Consider the following 19457-nt stretch of genomic DNA (forward strand, 5'->3'; position numbering starts at 1 on the left):
CTGCAGACCTGCTGCTGGTGGCTCCACGGGGGAGGGGCACCCCAAGCAGAAGCCAGAGGGTGACAGTGTCCGCGGATGCAGTCCTCAGGCACCCACATCAGCCCCGGGCACAGAGCGGAGGAGGGGGAAAGAGGACCTGGTGAGGCAGAAAGCAGCAATCCAGCCCCACAGCTTTGGTAACTAAGGAAGCTTCAGTGTCTGATGCCTCCTATACACACAAAACTTTCCTTTTGCGCTTACACCACATATAATATTACGCAGCAAAATACTGAAAAGTAACGAAAATCATTTTAGAGATCACTTATTACGACATTACGAAGTAAATAATAATTATTATGACTTTGTTGACAATGATTCACCAGGTTAAGGGCTGCATGTTTGACTTAAGGTCCCTCTTTATTCTAATGAACTTATGATCTATCACCTTCATTTTACAGAATAAGACCCCGCGGATTCAAATGGGTTCGAAGCTTGCCAAAGGTTAGACAGTTCCTAAGTACCAAGGCAGGATTCACACTAAGATTCAGCTAACATTAAAGCCTGTTTCATTAGCTGTTTAAAAGCTATGTAATAAAAATTCACGAAAGGTTCAGAGAAGTATAAATAATACAAATCAGCCTGCACAATTAAGTACTAGGGCAGACAGTAATATGGTCAAAAGCCGCCCCCCGCCCTTTCCCAAGGACCTTATGTGTGAACTTATGTGTGAACTTATGTGTGAACTTACGAAAGGACAGGGGTTAGCCTGGATCTATAATGAAACAAGAAGTCCACATAAGCAGAATGATAATACCTACATGCTCAACATTCAGAGAGCTATTTCAAAATAATACAAGAGCCTAGTTGGAGGATTTAAAATGATCTTAAAATATATATAGTGGTCACAGCCATTGTAAATTCTGTTTGACAGATTACTAAAATGTTACTGTGCCTTCTGGTCAGAAAAGATATTCCTTAACCTGCAACATGACAAATGTTTTCATAAAGGAGTTATTTTATTTAAGCAATCCAAACCTAACAGAACACCTATTAGATTCAAACCAGAGTTGAGTGCACTAAAATCTGCCCAGACTAGACTGATTCACACAGCTCATGATCTTGCAAATAATCTTCCGTAAACAGAAATAAACGGCACAGCAGAATAGAGATGTATATCACTATCTAATAAGAATAAGCTTATCATAAAATACACAAAAATATACCATCCAGGGAGCAAAAAACAGTCAATACTTTAAATATTAAAATGCTTGGAAGTAAACCTCTTTTTATGAAGACAGTGCTAATAGTTGTATGCAAAGTATCCTTAAATATATACACAACGCATAAGATTAAAACATACACACAAGGAAATGACAGTCAAATTCCTCCAGGGAGGAAGAAAGATCGATAAGGAGGGAGGGAGGAAGGAATTACAGCTGACCCTCGAACAAGGAGGGGGTCGAGGGCGCTGATCCTCCCCACAGTCCAAACTCAGTATATAACTTATACTTGGCCCTCCGTATCCACAGTTCCTCTGTATCCACGGTCCCGCACCTGCGGAGAAAACCATTATTTTCTATTTTCAAAAAATCTGCGTAAAAGTGGACCTGTACAGTCCAAACCCATGTTGTTCAACAGTCAACTGTAATTCTACCCATCATGGCTAATTAACAAAAATATAACAATAATACTGGCAGCTGGAATTTATTTACTAACTATTGTCCAGGTATTTAATCCTTGTAACCATGCAGCAGAGTAGATGTAATCTTCATTTTACAGAAAGGAAACAGCTGCTTACAGAATCCAGTGATTCAGCTAAGATCCCAGAGCAGACCCGGATCTAGGATTCCAACCCCAGTGTATCTGATTCCTAAAGCCATGCTCCCCTCCAGCTTCTTAGTATCACTGTAGTAAAGGGATCTTGATGTTGAGTGAGAAAAAATTCTTTGGATTATTACTTAGTTTTGGGGGAAACTAACCAAGTTATTACAAGTATCAAAAGAAATGATGTTTATCAAAGTGCTTTGAAAACTATAACACATAATGCAAATACAGTTATTCTTATTTACTTAATACAAAGCCTAAATTGTGATGACTGATTTACATGTATCTCACTGTAGAACGGATTTCAAGAAGAATTTGTGAAAGCAATATGATTCTACAAATTCAAATCCAGGTAACCAAAAAATTCTGAGCACTACTCAGAATTATTATAACAAATTTTATCAAATTATTTTTAAGAGAAAAAAAACGCTTCCAGTGTACTGGCCCCTTTTCATCCCCTTAAATATATGCAGTCATTCACCAAACAAAAGGCATCATGGCAGAAAAAAGAAAAATACAAAGATAAGACATGTTGATCATTCAATGCCCCAGTGAAATGTAAATTTATCATCTAAACAAGGGGAAAGACTCAAAGACCTTCAGAAATGAGGAGGTTACTGGATTTTGGTACTAAAGTCTAACAATTTTCAAAGTAAACTTCTGATTGCAAAGGGTTTTTATAATTTTAAAACCGAAAACACCAAGGAATGTAAATCAGAGGTGAGATGTTCCTTAAAATTGGTAGAAGGAATCTAACAAGTTGAACAATTACAATATTCTAGACACTACCCTGGAGGCTTTGCATACACGAAGTCCACACAACTTCTCAGAGTGCTGGGACAGCAATTATCATCCCCTTTTCTCCTATATACCTAATAAGTGGCAGAGCTAAAGTTTGACTGCAGGATTGTCTGACTCTCAAAAGGTTTGCGTCTCCTTCAAAATACTCACAACTGGCTTCTGTGAAATAAAATTCATATTTTATGGCAAGAAAAGAAAACTTTAAACATAAAAATTTTTCTCTGCCCTTTGGCCTCCTCTCTCCCCTCTACTGTGCATTGTGTAACTGCATTATGCATCAACCAAACCTCCCCACTGGCAGAAATACTTGCTCAACCATAAGGAGCAACATTCTAGAATCAACAAGACAACTCCTTAAAAGATAACCTTCCTTCTTAATCTTGTAAGGGGTCACGTTGACCCATGGCTCACTACCTGCTTTGTAAGCTTAGATCTAGATTGTGTAAACTGTCAATAATACATCATTTAAAATACAGCTCTCTGTCTCAAAAACGTATATAACTGTGCTTTGGTTTATATACGTGACCTCTGGAGCCTGAATCGGCAGAACAGTTCCCAGAACTTTCTGAGAGTTTGTTCCTGGGTTATAACCCTCAATTTGGCTCAAATAAAATTTCAGATTGACTGATTAATTTTTGTCGACACTTCAAAACAAAACAAAACCTTCTGAGCCAACAGGTAACATAACAGATTAAATTCCACCTCCAATATATGAACAGAATTTTATAGGAATAGTCCTCAACTGCATTCATTGAATGCCCGCTGTTTACTGAGAAACATAACAGGAGCAACAGAGGAAGACAAAAACATAATAAAAGTACAACAGTGCAAACTAATTTCCAGGATGCTTCTAGGCACAACAAACGATCAGGGCTCAGGGTCCCCCAGCTTTACCAGTCCTAATGGTTCACACTGGCAAATTTCTCTCTTGACTCACTTTCATCTGGTAATAAGGAAAGTTCTGAAATAAGTATTTATTGAAACTGGTTGCAAAGAAATGTCTCAGCTTCTACTTAAATCACCCAAAAAAGGCAGAAAGATGAACCTAAACAACGGAGAAAGAAGAGGCTAGGAGTTCTTGCCAACACAAACTGACCAATCCCTTGGCTATTCCAAAGGATTCAGGATTATTCTTTTTTTTTTTTTTAATTTATTTATTTTATTTATTTATTTTTGGCTGCACTGGGTCTTCGTTGCTGCACGCGGGTTTTCTCTAGTTGCGGAGAGCGGGGGCTACTCTTCGTTGCGGTGCGCGGGCCTCTCACTGCGGTGGCTTCTCTTGTTGCGGAGCACGGGCTCTAGGCGCGCGGGCTTCAGTAGTTGTGGCTCGTGGGCTCTAGAGCGCAGGCTCAGTAGTTGTGGCGCACAGGCTTAGTTGCTCCGCGGCATGTGGGATCTTCCCGGGCCAGGGCTCGAACCCGTGTCCCCTGCCTTGGCAGGCAGATTCTTAACTACTGCGCCACCAGGGAAGCCCAGGATTATTCTTAATGTATCCCAATGCATTTGTTAAATGAAGATTCGATAAACCCACAGACTAAATGAAGACAATACATCAGGTTAATTTAAGTCAATAATGACTTAAGTCAGTAACTACTGGGAGGAGGAAAGGGATTAACTACTAAAGACAAAAAAAGGAAAATCTACTGTTTAGTTTTACCTGCCTAAGGGTTAAACCACATTTCTCACTTTTAATTGCAAACATCATTAAGTATACTGCAAAAGACCAGCTATCTTAAACAATTATCAGGCTCCAGAGGTCACCAATTAGAACCCTGCAAGGATTTGAATTAAAAAAAGGTTTTATGATTAGGTGAAGTAATGATCCAAGAAAGAGATTAGTTCTGTTCAGACTGCACTCATCATAAAACCCATTTCCTTTGTGTGAAGATTCAATGTCTTTCTCATTTATCCCGCTGGCATTATCACACTCTGAGGGAGAAATATGACTGTACTAATGATATTCTATAACAACCATATAATACAAGCATTTTGCTCTCTGTTACTTTAATATCTAATAAGATTACCAATGAATATTTTCTATTGGTTAGATATACAATAATACAAACTCTATGGGTGTGACAGACTGTTCAAAATAAATTCAAAGTAGGATACGATCATGCTTTGGCTCTACATTTTTAGGTCAGTTTCAGAATCATAGCCAGTCCCTATTTATGCAGCAAAGAGTTAGAATAATTGGGGGAAAATAATCCTTAAGACATTAAATCATATTTTTTCATATGATGATTACTTACAGGTTCACCTTTATAAAAATAATTCTAAAAATAAATAGCATGATCAAGGATTGCAACCAGATCCCCAAGAACACTGACTCTGATGCTGTTTAAAAGGCATATTGACGAAATCATGAGAGATATGCTAGAATAATAAACATCACTAAAAAAAATGCAGCTTAATATGAGTGCAAAACATACAAGATGCCTAGAATATTATATTTCCCTCACAACTCAATGCTCTTCTAAGCTACCTAAAAACTGCCAAACAAGCATAAAACACTTTTTAAAAACAAAATACAATTACAGCAGAAACATATTTTGTCACTTAGGTTTAATCATCATAGAAAGTTAAAACACTGATAAACAATCCAGCTGTACACCCTATTTAATAGTCACAGCCTCTGAGGACAGGATATATCTCTACACAGATACATACAAGTATTGAAAATGAGGACACCTTCCCACATCAATTTAAAGCCAGGATGTGTTATCCGTACTAGGTCATTCTCCAGTCACATTTCATATTTTCCTTCTCCTTATGAGTCAGATGCTATCTCTCCACAGTGGACATTCCCACTGGGGGTTTTCTTAAAGGGATTTGTCAAGTTACGTATAGATCTTCACATTCTAGACCAAGCTGTACATTAAAATCATCTAGGGTCTTACAGAAAAATAACTACACTGAGGCCAGTAAACAGCATTCTTCTGTTTTCGTTTTGTCCTTCAACCATGAAGTATCTGGTTAAGCAATCATGCACTCTAGTGGGTTCCACTTGTCAAATCTACTGACAACTGGGCCATCTATTTTAAGGCTGAAAGTACAGATAACTTTTAACTTCACAGAACTGCACCGCATGGCCTATCTAGGTAAATGCGACACAATCAAAGGATAAATACAGAGCATTACTTTGACTAAAACTAACAACTAGCATGTTAGGTTAATGTCTGACTGTCCTCTATTCTCTTTTCTTAAACATAGAGGTGGGATAATTTATTGATCTATTCTATGAATGAGTAACAAACTAAGATGAGAACACAGAGACTAATAACATGGACAGGAATCCAGAGATGTGTTCCCCTAGACGTTCAAGCATCTACCAATTTTCACAGCAACAATGGTTACTGGCTCACCAAATGGTCCCCATACATAATCAGATATACAGTACATGTAAAGTATCACTATTTCATTGGGGAAGGGGGATGAGAGGAGGAGAATGATTAGAGAAAAAAAAGAAGTCTAAAAGGCTCTATAAGGGAGGAAATAATGGAAAAAAATTGAAAAGTACTATCTAAAAAAACCAACTGAAATAACTGAAATGCTTATCCTAAAGGATAAATGATTCAAGAGAGAATCATTAACTTACATACAATTATTTCTGCATGTCATACAAAAGAGAGATTAGATTTGGTCGGTTAAGAAGACCAGTGGCATAGAATTAAAACTAAAAGGCAGAGATAGAGAAAGGAGCTACCACTCATTTTAGAGATGAAGATTCTAAAAACAGCATTTTCTGAAGAGCGAACTTGCTATCCTGAAGAGATTTTAAGTTCATCTACAGAGGCCTGACCAGCACAGGCTGGACCCACTTGGCAGGAATGTTCTAGAGAGGATTCAAACGCCTGATGGCAAGCTGAACTTGAAGGTTCCTCTCGACCCTGAGATTTACACACGTCCCTGTCATCTGTCTCACTGACTAGCTCTTATACACATAACACTGTGTTATTAATCACCACATGCCCAGTACCTGGTTCTGCATCATTAATGTAACATGCATTCAAAAAATATTTGTTGAGTGAGTGAGAATGAATGATGATATTCTTCATGGAAAGGCCCAGTAAGACTTGATGAACTTTTAAGAACACCCAAGGTTCGAATTAAGCAAAATGGGAGTCATCTATCTATCTTTCATTTCCATAAGCAAACCATCTATGCCAGTTACTAACCTATCATCTCTCAGCTCCATACACACCATCGGGAAGGCTGGGCAGGGAATCTGCAAGTCCCTTTCTCCGCTGCCAGGGCTTCCCTATAGCTTCTGCATCTGGGGTGCCGGAGGAGGCGGGCAGGGGTACCATTCCTTCCGTTCTGCTCCAGTTCCTGGCAGCACACAGAACAGGGCTTCCAAATCCTGGCAGTGACTGATTTTCACATTTCCCCCACATTCTCTGCACCTCGTCAGTAAGCCAGGACCCTCTCCTCAGAGGCCCGAGTCCCAGCCCTCTCAGCTCCCTTTACACGCTCCTGAGTAACCAGACTCAACGGGCCTTGGTCCCAGCTCCACAGAACACTTCCTCCTATGTGTCTTCTCTTTGCGTCTCCAGCCCTGATGGTGCTGGCTCGTGGCAGAGCCTGTGTTACTATTTCTGTTACTTCAGTATTCCTCATTTGCTTTTTCAGTCATCTAGCACCTCCCTAACCAATCCTTTATATTAAGTCTCCTTTGTTAAAATGCCTGCTGTGATTCCTGTTTACCTGACTAGACGCTGAGGGACACACCACCTTGGTAAGTTCCTGGAAGCACAGTGGGAAATCCCTGGAACCCACAGGCTGCACATCTCAGTACTATGTGCCAGGCGCCACGCTGGGCCCCCATCAGCCACAAACCAGGCAGGCAGTGAAGTGGTGAGGAGGACACAGGGGTCGGGGGGCACAGCCCCAGCTCGACCACAGGAGAGTCTCTGGCAAGTCACTAGCTTCGTTGAGCCCTCCTTTCTTCGTGTGTAAAAATGGGGGGATACCCAGGTTTATGTGACCTATCCCCAACTCTGGGGGCTGGAAGTCACTAATCTAATGGCATCAGCACCTTCTAATTTGATGCTTCTCGTTCAGTATTACTTGGAAACCCAAATAAACATTTCAGACCAGTGATTCATGAATGGTAAGAAGGCCTTCCTGGGCAGCACCTCTTTCACCTGCTGAGAGCGCTTTCTCGCTTGCTTCCTGGGTCTCAACCACAACTTGGACAGCTGAGAACAGGGGGTAACTCAACTACTGCGGGAGTGCTGTGCTTGTTATTCCCCACTCCACCTCCAGCATATACTATGATGATCACCATCAGAGTTTGGGGAAATGGCACCTACATAATGACATTAGCATAGACAGTCTCTATTCAGTGTAACCGTAATGAATATCCTGGAGGCTGAATTAGCTGAGCTACATCTCTGATTTCCCTTGTGAAAAGCACAGGAAGACAATGTAATCGGGGACTACGCAACTGCAGGTGATGTTTACCTTGAGAAGCAGACCTATCAGCATCTTAATTTGAGACGCATAGAGTAAACTGCCATGAATATATAACCATTCAACACATTATTCAGAGGGAAAGTGTTTATCATCTTCAAAACATTTGCTATTCCAAGAACTAATTAAGTTTACAAACTAATTAAGTCTGGTATTGTGAATACCAGAAGGCAGGAGATGTACATATCATATTGTTAATTATGCCTCTGACAAAGAAACTGTATTACAGGTACTACATACAAATGCTACAACCAGCCAAGTCCTTTAAATTCCATGATCTCAAGCTTGGGAACAAATGAAGCCAAAACATGAGCATAAAATGAATGTAAAATTAAGCTGCTTAGAGGAAAGTTCAAAAATAGCCCTAAGTGAATGCTTAATCGAGTTATTCTGTCACCTGTTTTTGCTCACGGCACTCCCAGAGCAGCCCATTAACCCACAGCCTGCAGACAAGCACGACTGTCTAGCTTTTGACACCTGCATTGAGAGTGTATAAATTAATAGTAATATGGAAAGAAGAGCTTAATTTAGTGAGACTTGAAGTAATAAAAACATGGGTTCAAATCACAGACCAGCACTTACTTACACTATGACACTGGGAAAAAATAAGCGAGTCAGCGGGCTCTCAGTCCCCTGGACTATCAATTAGGGATACTGAGACCTACATCTGGAGTTGCGGGGATTAATGATACACCTCAAGGGCCCTGCCTCGACGCCACACACAACAAATTCTCGCCTCCTGCACACTCCAGATTTCTGTATATTAATTCAAGCACAGGCATATATGAAGTGAAGGCTAATACAAATTTAATGAAAATTTAACTATTAATATAATTAAAGCAAAGATCGTCAGAAGAAATCACAGTCACAGTCATCCAGATCCTCTTGTAGTGAGAAATCTGGTCAGTCGTGGTCGTGCCACCCCTGGGCAGGGTCTGGGCACCAACGGTCAAATCAGGAGCTCTCTGAACATGAGATCGGAGGGCCTTAACTCCTCTGTCCTAACTCACTCCTTGCTTAGGATTCACTTGGGTGAGTTGCTTATCCTCTCTCTGAAACTCAGTTTCACTGCCTGTCAAATGAGGACTCCCTATTACCTCACATAGTTGAGGTGGAAATTGAGACCACGGGGGAAAAACCATTCACAACCGGAAAGAGCTACGCAAATATCAGTGGGACCACAGCAAGGGCCCCGAGGTGAGTTCTGTGTGGGAGGGAGGGTCCCTCTAAGTGGGATAAGAAAGCAAGCTGCAGGGCCATTGGTCCTTACAGGGAAGCCTTCCAACTGCAGTTAACAGAGGGCTGGCAGGTTAGACCTTCCCTTTGCCCTTCAGGGCTCAGCCGGCTCAGGGCTCTGTAGGAAAAGAAGATCTGCTCCCTCCGCAGAGCAGTGAGGGCGGTGTGCTGGGTAAAGGACACTTTCTCTGCAACAGCTCACAGAACCGTGCAATTGCACAAGGTGTGCAGAAAACTGTGCTTCTGGGATGACTCTGACACAGGACGCCGGTCTGCCATGTGACTCCCGGGCTAGGAGCACGGCACACAGTCATTCCACGTGTGCACAGGGGCCACTCAGATGGGAGTCAGAGCCCCCTGCACCAGCGCCATCCTGGGGAACCTCTGTGAGGGTGGAAACGGCACCCGAGCAGCCCGACAGCGGTCTCTGCCACACGTGGCTGCCGAGCACCCGAGGTGCAGCCTGTGTGGCTGGAGAACTGAACGTTTACTTTTGTTTCATTTTAATGAGTGAATGAATTAAAATGTAAATGTAAATAGCCCCAAGTGGCTAGAAGCCACCACAGCACAGATCTAGAATCCAGCTAAGCACTAGAAAGGACGTGAAAAGGCCTGTGACAGCAGAAAGAGGTGCCACGAAGTTCGGACACTTCTTGGTCATTCAACAACCAGCCCCTGAGTGCGGACAACGTGCCAACCACGCTCCCTAGCGAACACCTGCCGGCCGTGAGCAGCAGCTGGTGGAGCACGCACGGACTCGAGCCAGGCCACCGGGGCTCCGGAAACGCTGGGTACGCTACTGTGTACTACAGTGACACTGGCCCTACTCTCAAGAAACACATACTCTAGGAAAGACTACACGTGGCTACTCACAACGTGAAGTTTACATTTTAAGTACAAATGAAGTATTACAAAATTTAAAGGACACAGTAAACACTTCCAGGTCAGCAGATCAAGGGGAACTTCCGGACAGGCGGTACCCCAGCGGGGCCTGAATGAACGGGCCTGGCTCCGTGCAGGGGAGTCCTACGCAGGGGAGCACACGGGCCACCCCGTGCACACAGGCCGTGGTGACGTCTGCAAAGCCACCGAGCAGCAGAGTGCGACAACCCCACACGGTGCAAAGGCGGGAGCATCTGGTGACGCGGCTGAGAAGGTGGGGCAGACAGACTCTCAGTGCTCTGCTGAGTGAGCAGCTCTTTCTGTCAGGGCTGGAGCCTCAGGAGGCACTGACACGGGGCAGGAGCAGGAAGACAGTCACGGTTCAGAAGAAGAGAAGCGGCATTGTACGGCAGCGCCCCACGGCTACTGTGTTGGAACTGGTGCTTTAGCGTCCGCAGCTGTTTGCGCTAAGGTTAAGCTACTTTCACAAACAAAGACGTCACATAAAAGCTGCACAGGAATGAAAAAATGTGATAAAGAAAAGGTGGGTCTTGAGATCCTCTACAGGCCCTTGTAACTACCTACATCAGAAGAGTGAAGCAAATGTTCAAACTCCAATAATTCACACAAAAAGTGCAAGATGTGCTGGTATGAATTTCAGTGAAAAAAATCACACATTATACATTAAATCTGAGGCCATGGGCTGAACACCGAAAAAAGTGAGAATTATTACACAATAGCACCCGCAATGCCTTCTTGTAAATACAAGGTCATTTTACTCTGAGACTAAAAAATAAGATATTAAAGAAAATTCTGTTATATAACATCTCTGAAAGAACAACCAAAAAATCCCTACACTACAACTTTTCTACAAGACAGGAAGAAAAGGAGTGATAAGCTACATGTTTGGTAAACATGATAAACTATAACTAACTGGTAAAACAGATATAAATCTTACTGAAGGATGGGTAAAAATGTGTGACTTCATTTTTCTTTTCCTCTAATCTACTTCTAGCTTAAATCTGTTGAATTCATGCCTATTTCCTTCAAACGCATTCAGATCTCCTAAACATTCTTTGATACCTTTTAAGTTTCTTGCTCAATTGCTACACCTGATTCTTCCAGAAATGATTTTTACAAGTCGTAGAAATAATATGTTAAAAGAAAAAAACTTTGCCTAAAACAAGAACCAACAATGACAAGAATCATGACTGATATTTTACCTGGACTTTCAAAAGTCTGAATGCCAAGGCATCACACCTTTATGTATGCTCATAAGTCACCAACCGAATATGTTCAAAGACCCTAAATTCTAAGAAAGAAAATATTACAAAAAAAGAAAAAAAGGGCTCAGAATTAAGCCAGTGCTGTTTTTGTTTTTGTTTGTTTTATAAATTAAATGCCTGCACTTATTGACAGCCTCCTGAAAAGCAGACAAACATATTTTTGGTACTTTTAAATATACTGTCTTAATCTTTGAGGGAGGTAGAAAAACAAAGGAGGGTACTTTCTTGTCTATGGAGCTAGTAAGTGAAAGTAATAGGTATTGCACCCACATGTGATAAAAGTGTGATACACTTAATATAAGCTTCCACTAACTCCTGGATAATCATTTTACTCATCCTTCCAAAGCATTCACCCCATGCTACCTTGCAACATTTACCATCATTGTTTACATCTGTCTTAATCATGGCCAAATTTCAGTACTCGGGATAGTGTCTTGCACATGGCAAGTATTAAATGAATAAATGAATATACAAGAGTCTTAACTGTAAGATATGAGTTCCCTGTTGGTTTTTGCCATGAACTATTAAGTGACCCTGACCAAATGACAAGTTCTCTGAATTTTACTCCATTTCTTCTAGTAAATATTTTCCGAGCTCTCTCTCTCTTCCCACGCCAGCCCAGCCCAGGTCTACAATGGGTAACTAACTGCCTTCTGAGAAGAGGATGGGGTGGACTTCTGCTTCCTTTACAGACAACTCCTCTTCTGAGTGGCCTTTCTCCCTGCCCATTTCAAAACCTACCTCTAATCTTCCATCAACCCTATGAACTCCTCAAATCCTCTGACAAATTCAAGTTTTTGTTGGTCAGCCAGGGTCAGTTTCCATTCTTTGAAAACAAAGGACCCTGAGTGACACAGCGGGGAAATACAGTCTCCGCCACACTGTAAAGGGCTCCAATATTACTCCTTTTCAACTAACCTATTAAAAAAAAAAAAAATAGACTATAGCCAAACTACTACCAGATCCTGCCTTATAATTCCTCACAATCAACTACATTTCTTCCCGACTGCCATTGTTCTACTTCTGACTTAACTTTCATCTCTTCTTGAAATCCCTTTGTTCATGTTTCTGAGGCTAAGTCTCGCCTTCCTTAGCTGCAGTGATTTTTTTAGGATCAATGATATAGTAATAAAAGAGATATAGTATCATTAAGTATGAGAATACGATTTTCTATTAAAAAATCCTGAAAGTCATTGTAGCCATTAAATAACAGTCTTAATTCTAACATAGAACTAACAAAGGTAAACTTTAAGTGTAACAATTCTTTTTCATTTTAACTTTGTGGCACCATAAAGGGGATAAGAACTCTAGCATGAGCTCTATTTACAATAGCCAGAACATGGAAGCAACCTAAGTGTCCATAGACAGATGAATGGATAAAGAAGTTGTGGCACATATATACAATGGAATATTACTCAGACATAAAAAGAAACAAAATTGAGTTATTTGTAGTGAGATGGATGGACCTAGAGTCTGTCATACACAGTGAAGTAAGTCAGAAAGAGAAAAACAAATATCGTATGCTAACACATATATATGGAATCTACAAAAAAAAAAAAATGGTTCTGAAGAACCTAGGGGCAGGACACGAATAAAGAAGCAGACGTAGAGAATGGACTTGCGGACACAGGGAGGGGGAAGGGTAAGCTGGGACGAAGTGAGAGAGTGGCATGGACTTATATATACTACCAAATGTAAAACAGATAGCTAGCGGGAAGCAGCCGCATAGCACAGGGAGATCAGCTTGGTGCTTTGTGACCACCTAGAGGGGTGGGATAGGGTTAGGGTGGGAGGGAGATGCAAGAGGGAGGAGATATGGGGATATACGTATACATACAGCTATTCACTTTGTTATACAGCAGAAACTAACACACCATTGTAAAGCAATTATACTCCAATAAAGATGTTAAAAAAAAAAAGAAAAAGAACTCTAGCATGGGAGGAGAACAAGATAAAAGGAAACTATTTAAAAAATATTTTTTCCTTGCCACCTAATATAAAAAGTCTCTTTGATCAAATAAAATCCAGAGTAAATCTCCCTCTCCAGGCAAGGTTAAAAACTCAGGAAGAGAAAGTAAGTAAGATAAATGAGTTTAAGGCACTCTGATGTGTCTCTGGAATAAAAATTAATACTTTTTAAAAACTAAGATGTATAGACACTATGCCATAACAAAAATATGACCTGCTGGCCATATCCTGTATCCAAAATTTTGTACCTTCAAAAACAGGAAATTATAATGAAAGACAAAGTTAGAGATAAGAACTGCAATTTCCTTTTTGTATAGATAAACACATATACAAATAGCCAAGAATTCAGGAATTTTAATAGCAAGAAAGTGGATCAGTAGAAAAATTGACTTAACAATAAGCGTTAAGTGGACTTGAATTATATCTCCAACACAGAAAACTGCATGACTGTGGTCAAATTACTTAATCTCTCACACTCTGTCTTTTAATTGGCAAAATGTAGATAATGATGTCTAATATGCACACTGTGGTACACAACTAAAACAGAAAACAAATATAAACAGTGCCCGACAAGCAGTAGATACTTATGTTACCTAGTTATATTGCTATTATATTTCATTTACGCACATCTAAGGTGATACCCCTCCCCCTCCAAAAAAAGACACTGTAAATATCTACCCTTCCCAAACACAAAGCTCTTTGCCATCTTCCAACTCTTTCTTCCAGCACAGTCAGGTGCCCACCTGCTAGAATAGGCACCAAAACTGACCTGTGGGTTGTAGGGTAAGAGAAATAGGAAAAGCAAGTCAATTCTAAGAGTAAAGCACAATGAACAGAACCACTCTGAAACAGAACTACCCCAAGTTTATGATAATGAGGATTCTTTCAAATACCCAGGCCCGTCCAGCACAGAGGGAAACAGGGGCGCCGGAGCCCCCGCTGTGACGGCACTCCCAGTAAGGTGTCTTCTCCCAGCTCCAGACCCTGCACCTGGGGACAGGTTAATAATGTCTTTCTTACCTCTTCCATACCCTCTACACCTCAGAGTAAATGCTCATTATAGTTTAGATGACTAAATGAAGAAATGATTAACACATGTGTACTTATAGTCAAAACAAACAACAGAGGAAGAAAACAAGTATAATCTTTACCTACTCCCTCAAAATCATTTCCATTCACCTATGTATGGAATGCCTGTTGCATGCCAGGGGCTCTGCTGGCTGCAGAGTTCTTCCAGAAACAAGACAGAGATTCGGTGATCCCGAAACTTAAGGCAGAGCAGGGAAGGCAGGCATCAGGGAGACAATTACAGCAAAGGCGATGAGTGTTCTGGCTGGGGGTCCACAGGCTGTGAAAGACAAGCCCAAAAGCTCAATCGAGACCACTGCAGGGTCAGCGATGGACAGGCAAGTTAAGACTTGCTGAGAGGTTTTCAGCACAAGAATCATATGCTCAGGTCTGGCTGTTAGGAGATCACTCTGGCCGCCCTAGAGAGGAGGGTCTGCTGGGGAGGAACAACTCAGTAGGGCGGATGAACCACTTAGGAGAAGGCTGCTGAGACATTTCTTAATGACCAAAAGCTCTCTTTATCATCCCCCCAAAACTCCCAAAGAAAGTGTGTTTTACGTCCTACGGCTTCAGTGCCGCAGAGCAATACAATATGGCTAGAACACAACCAGGTTTTTTTCATCTTTGAGTTTGTGAACATCTTGAAGCCCATTCATTCCCTTCATAGAGACATGAAATATCCTTAAATGAACACATTAGCCTAAGAATCAAACCACAAACCACAGCGCAGCATAAAGAAAAGGTACACAGTTTCACCGTGCCATGGTGATTCAGTGGATTTACCATCACATGTAAATCATCTGACAATGACCTGATTACTAACAAATAATATATTTTTGAGAAGTTGGATAGGATAGTACAAAATGAATGGCCAATTTCTACACTCATGACCTCAGGTAAGTTAGTTATTCACTTGGTTACAACTTTACTCACTTTTAAAAATAGAGAAAATACTACCTACTTTTCATGATTATTGAAAAAAATAAGTTCAGTGTATAAAGGAATACCTACTATTTAGGGGAAAAGACAACTACTAAGCACAGTATCTGACACACAGCAGATGTTAATAAATAACTGTTGCTTTCATATGCATTTCCATTAAAACATCATCAGTTTCTTCCGACGGGTCACTTCATCTGTATAGACTTGGCCTAATAAACTTACAGGACGCGTGCCTTTCATTCCCTCTCCCAGCCCAAGAAAGGAGCTTTCACATATGCTGCTTCCTATTAGTAACAGACCACAAGATGCTTATACTGAAGGTAATAAGGTTGAATTCATGCAGAAAGCAAATATTTACATACCTTGAAAGCCTTCAAAACAGCCATTAAAACATAGCAATAAAGACGAGGAAAAGGCATGCAGAAGGGTTGCTGCTAAGGTCTTGAGAAATACTGTCCTCTCTGAAATACCCTTATAAATCTACCATTAGGACATAGAGAACACTTCTGCCATATCCACTGGTGACAGCACAACTGATTTTCGGAAGCCCCCAAAGGGCACTCAGAGCCAAGTATGGGAGTGAAGTAGGAAAATCCTAACTGGACCACGCTGCTGTGCTCTAGAGAGCAGCATGCCCTGTAAAATACTGAAACCTTGTTTGTGCTCATCCCAGTTCAAATAACGCAGATGACGGCGATATCTCTGCTACTCCCCCCATGGAGAGATGGGGGTCCAATTCATTCCTCTTCAATCTGGGCTCACCTCAGTGACTTAGTCAACCAACAGAATGCAGCAGAAGTGGCAGCCCCGGACCTCCAAGTCTAGTCATAAGAAGCACTGCAGGTCCTGCCCAGCCTCTTGCAGCGCTCACACTCCCTCTGGCAACCCCGTCCAGAGCTCTAAGAAGCCCAAGCCATGCATGGCGAGGCTATAAGTAGGCTAGATGGCCGACAACTCGGGCTAAGCTCTCAGCTGAGGTCCCAGCCACCAACAGCTGGCGTCGCCTGCCAGCTGCGGGAGGGAAGCACCTGGACGTCCGGCCTTCAGATGACTGCAGCCTGGCCACTCTACCTGCCACGACCTGAGACGCTCCACGGGAGAGCTGTTCAGCCGAATCCCGTCACTCACACAACTGTGCGAGGCACAACACACTGTTCTAAACCACTTTAAGTTTGGGGTGGCTCATGACATGGCCCTAGATAACACATACATTTATCAGGGTGTGCGGATATAAAGCTGAGGAATATTACCCCGGCAGTCCCTGGCTGCAATATGAACTAGCCTCCTCCAAGTTCAACATGGCAGACATTTACTTTTTTTTAAACCCTGGTACTAGTTTTAAAAAATGCTTCTGGGCTTCCCTGGTGGCACAGTGGTTGAGAATCTGCCTGCTAATGCAGGGGACACGGGTTCGAGCCCTGGTCTGGGAGGATCCCATATGCCACGGAACAGCTGGGCCCGTGAGCCACACCTACTGAGCCTGCGCGTCTGGAGCCTGTGCTCCGCAACAAGAGAGGCCGCGATAGTGAGAGGCCCGCGCACTGCGATGAAGAGTGGCCCCCACTTGCCGCAACTGGAGGAAGCCCTCGCACAGAAACGAAGACCCAACACAACCATAAATAAATAAATAAATAAATAAATAAATAAATAAATAAATAAATAAATAAATAAATAAATAATTAAAGGTGCTAATAATTTAAAAAAAAATGCTTCTGAAGAGTCTCCTTCAATTCCTTGATCTATCTTCTTGATGAGTTTTTTTTCTTTTTCAGCTTGACCTTTCCATTTCCCTGCAGTTTTCCTCCAATTCCTGCTAATAGAGATCAGTGGTTAAACGCGCCCCTCAGCTGGAGGTCGCCAGCTCTGTCCCCAACCCGGCCCTTAGCTTATCTGCAGAGTCTACTTTTATTTCCCTAGGAAGGAACACAATTCTCCATAGCATATATTCACATTTCAAAAGGAATATTTACTTGCTTAAACTATACATTCTAAAATATTAAAAATACCACACATCTGCACTTAAAACACAAGTAACTACTTCTACACCACAGTGACTCATTCCCCAAATTCTCTAATCACCTCCCTAGAGGCAAAAATAGGCTTTTCGCACATGGCCCTTCTCCCCGTCACTCACACGCTCAGTTGCCCATGCACCCTGCTACAGTGACTGCCCAGGTGCCAGGACTGTGCTCCAGCCGGGGAAACAGAGCTGAATGAAACAGCCCCTCACCTTAAGGAGTTCAACCCTGGTAAAACAAACAGACTTGTAAAGGCAAAGTCATGTTATAACATAAGGGAAAATACGGAATCACAAAGGACCCACCAACACCATAAAGAAAAGGGAGTATAACTGCTGTTTATCGGCACAAATTCAGCAAGGAGACAATACCGCCTTTCTGACTGGTATCATGTACTAATCCTAAAGAGCTGGTATCAGTGAAATTACAAACATAAAACTATAGAGAAAAAAAAAAAATCAATAAAACCAAAAGCTAGTTCTTTGAAAAGCTCAATAAAATTGATAAGCCCCTAGCCAAACTGACCAAGAAAAAGAGTGAAGACATAACTACTAACATCAGGAATAAGAGTGACATCACCACAGATCCTACAATTATTACCCAACAGTTTTATATTAATAAATTTGATATTTCAGATGAAATGGACAATTTCCTTAAAAGACACAAACTACCAAAGATCACTCAAGAAGAAAAAGACAACACGAATAAGCCTCTATCTATTAAAGAAACTGAATTCACAGCTTACAAACTTTTCTCAAAGAAAACCCCAGGCCCAAATGGCTTCACTGGTGAATTTGATCAAACACATAAGGCATAAATAACACCACCAATTCTAAAAAAAACTCTTCTAGAATAGAGAGAAGAGGTGAACACTTCCAAAATCATTTCATTAGCCTAATATAAAAATGAGACAGGGCTTCCCTGGTGGCGCAGTGGTTGAGAATCTGCCTGCCAATGCAGGGGACACGGGTTCGAGCCCTGGTCTGGGAAGATCCCACATGCCGCGGAGCAACTAGGCCCGTGAGCCACAACTACTGAGCCTGCGCGTCTGGAGCCTACACTCCACAACGGGAGAGGCCGCGACAGTGAGAGGCCCGCGCACCGCGATGAAGAGTGGCCCCCGCTTGCCACAACTAGAGAAAGCCCTCGCACAGAAACGAAGACCCAACACAGCCAAAAACAAATAATAAAAAAATAAATAATAAATAAGTTAAAAAAAAAAATTTGAAAAAAAAGAAAAAAAAAATGAGACAAAGATTTTAGAAGAAAACTATATCTCAATATCCCTCCTGAACAAGGATGAAATAGCCCTTAACAGAATATTAACAAGTTGAATTTAGCAATAGCTAAACAAGAGTAGACAAGATCACCACGGATGGATCGTCCCAAGAAGGTAAGCTGGCTTAACGTTTGAAAGTAATTCAACGTTATTCACTACATTAACAGACTACAAAAGAAAAACCTTATGATCAATCATCTGAATAAACGTAGAAAAGGCATTTAAAAATATTAAACCTTCATTATGATAAAAACTCTCAGCAAATAAGAATAAAATGAAACTTTATCAATCTGATAAAGAACATCTATGAAAAATCTACAGATAACATTACAAGTAATGGTGAAAGACTGTACCATTTCCCCCCCATAACCAGGAACATCTACTCACTGACATGGAGGGACAGAGCCAGCACAATAAGAGAAGAAAAAGAAATTAAAATAATTCAGATTGGAAAAGGAAAAGTACCTTTATTTAAAGAAAGAATAATCTAGAAAATCCCAAGGAATCTACAACAAAGCCACCAGAAGTAACAAGTGAATTTAGCAAAACTGCTGGATATAAGTACTACACAACAATCAACTGTATTTCTAAGAGCACACGCGTTATAAAAAAAAAAAAGAAACTTCAAAAATAACATTTCAATAGCATCAAAAAATATGAAATACTGAGGGATAAAGTGAACAAAATATGAGTAAAACC

At 41.3% G+C, this 19457-nt stretch overlaps 1 protein-coding gene across 4 annotated transcripts in view; it reads right to left on the reverse strand.

The window, feature by feature from the left end:
* Positions 1-19457, reverse strand: part of KHDRBS3 (KH RNA binding domain containing, signal transduction associated 3) — a 165194-nt gene that overhangs the window by 117197 nt on the left and 28540 nt on the right. The gene's annotated exons all lie outside the window — the stretch shown is intronic.

This window comes from Balaenoptera borealis, assembly GCF_965194805.1.
Source record: "Balaenoptera borealis genome assembly, chromosome: 17".
Taxonomy (NCBI): domain Eukaryota; kingdom Metazoa; phylum Chordata; class Mammalia; order Artiodactyla; family Balaenopteridae; genus Balaenoptera; species Balaenoptera borealis.